Source organism: Cebus imitator, unplaced genomic scaffold (assembly GCF_001604975.1).
Source record: "Cebus imitator isolate Cc_AM_T3 unplaced genomic scaffold, Cebus_imitator-1.0 Scaffold297, whole genome shotgun sequence".
Classification (NCBI taxonomy): Eukaryota; Metazoa; Chordata; class Mammalia; order Primates; family Cebidae; genus Cebus; species Cebus imitator.
This window is the reverse complement of record NW_016107612.1, coordinates 530,762-533,358: the sequence shown is the minus strand read 5'-3', so window position 1 is coordinate 533,358 and position 2,597 is coordinate 530,762. Positions and strand designations below refer to the sequence as shown.

Here is a 2,597-nt window from a genome sequence, read left to right as displayed (position 1 = left end):
ACATTGAACTTCTTCTCAAATCTCTCTCCCTTACCTTCATATTCCATGTAAAATTAGATTTTGTTGCTTAACTGGATTCAGGTTAAATATTTAGGCACAAATACTTAATAGGGGATTCAATGTACATACTGCATGATAGCTATAGGTACCTCATGTCAGGTCACTCTGTTATTAATGGGTTAGGTTTCATCATACACAGTGATGACCCCAGATCTCTCCCTTGTAAAAATGTACATTTTCATCTTTGTGATCTTTGTGATTTGCATGGGATTTGTGGGGCGGTACTATGAACAGCGCAAAATGCCTCACAAATTCATGTCATTCTAATACAGGGGCCATGCTAATCATCGCGGTATCCTTCCCATTTTAGTTTGTACTGTGGAAGCAAGTCCTGACCTGGCTCTTGTGAATACAGCTCTTCCATTTCTTGTGCCAGCACCTGCTCCTGCTCCAAGTGTCTGTTGACTGAGCTGGGAAGATCCCTAAACTACTTTCACTTCCTTGGTAGTCCTTTGCCTACCTTTGGTTAACTGTGTTCGTCTTTGCTCCAGGTTTGCTGTCAATCAGATCCTGTCTGCTTTTTATCCTCCGGGAATTCCTGTATACTTCTGGTCTTCTGGTGGCCCTCTTTATTGTGTTCATGTGTTTTTGTGGGTTTCATGTGTATATATGAAATACAGAGAGACAGAATATATTGTGTAAGGAGATTTGAGGCAGGAAGTAGGGAGGTAGTGTGTGTGCTTGTGTTCAGTCAGATATCTCTAGCCAACCTTTGCTCTTGGGAAACTGTATCTCAGGACAACAATGAGGAAATATCACATGTATCAGGTTATCACATTCTACCATATATATACACACACACACACACACACACACACACACACACACACACACACATATATATGCATATATATATATATATATATATACACATATCATTATTATTTGCCAATTAAAAATTCAAAAACAAACTTTAAAAAAGTTTCAGAACATGAAGATACAGACCGGATTGTTATGGACTGTGTTTGTGTCCCCTCAACACTTACAGTCCCCTTTATCGTGACTAAATTTGGAGGCAGAATCCTTTAAAAGAGTAATTAAGGTTAAATGAGACCATAAGGGTGGAGCTCCAATCCAATGTGACTGGTGTCTTATAAGAAGAGAAAGAACCCAAGGATGCACGTGCGCAGAGGAACAGCCATGTGAGCACGTGGTGAGACAACAGCCATCTGCATGCAAGGAGAGGCCTCGGAGAAACCAGCCCTGCCTGATGAAGCTGAATTAACAGGTACCGCTCTTATAATGATGCAATCGCTACTTCTTTGAAAGTTAAGAGGGACACACACACGCACGCACACACACATGCAATATCTCCCAATATATAAGATGGGTTAACAATTTCCGTTAGTGCTGCTGAAGACTGTGGGAAGAATCTAAAAGTGGTACCACCCACACACAAGGTCGCATCGTGCCCATCAATTTATTTTGATCTCATGGAAGGCGTTTTGGAGCAGTGCTCAAGAAATAGCTCAACCAAAAGAACATTTAAATTATGTAAAAATGAACTCCCATGATTTAGATCTATTAATCTTACATAGTAAGATTTCAAACATAGTACTGTAATTTCAAAACACACAAAAAACCTGTAATAATTTGATCTCATAGGAGATACATTCTGCCTAATTTTTTGCAGAAAAAAACTTGGAAAACAATACTTGATCACCTTCAAGTATATTTGGTAACTAGACCTGAAGAGGAGACAAGTGTAGCCAAGCCTAGACCAAGGATGATCATCAGTAATGACAGCTGTTTAACAAATGTTCATGGAGTGCTTGCTATGTGCCAGGTGTTCTCTGAGGCGCTGAGGATGCAGCACTAAACAGACATATGAATAATGATGATAAGAAGGACATTTATTGAGTTCTTATTGGGCTAGGCCCTGAGCTCAGTCCTTTGTGTGCAGTTGACCCTTGAATAATACGGGTTGGTTTGAACTGCATGAGTCCCCACTTATACGTGAACTTTTTTCTTTTTTTTTTGCATTTTTACTTCTTTTATTTTATATTTATATTATTTTCTTTTTTTTCCCATTTATTTTATTGCATTTTAGGTTTGGGGGTACATGTGAAGAACATGCAAGATTGTTGCATAGGTACACACATGGCAGTGTGATTTGCTGCCTTCCTCCCCATCACCTACATCTGGCATCTCTCCCCTTGCCATCTCTCCCCAGCTCCCCACCCCCCACCATCCCTCCTCTATTTCCCCCCAACTGACCCCAGTGTGTAGTGCTCCCCTCATTCTCAGCAAACTGACAGAAGAGCAGAAGATCAAACACCGCATGTTCTCACTCATAGGTGGGTGTTGAACAATGAGAACACATGGACACAGGGAGGGGAACTTTTTTTCAATAAAAGTTAGACCATGTGTGTCTGACTCTCCTGCCTCCTCTTGCAGGTCCTCCACTTCTTCCATCTTGGCTACCCCTGAGACAGCAAGACCACCCCTTCCTCTTCCTCCTCCTCCTCAGCCTGCACAACATGAAGACAATGAGGATGAAGACCTTTACCATGACTCACTTCCACTCAATGAATAGT

At 41.1% G+C, this 2,597-nt stretch overlaps 1 pseudogene; it reads right to left on the bottom strand.

The window, feature by feature from the left end:
* Positions 1 to 289: 289 nt before the first annotated feature.
* LOC119467511 lies at positions 290 to 390 on the bottom strand (annotated as a pseudogene).
* Between the last annotated feature and the right edge of the window lie 2,207 nt (positions 391 to 2,597).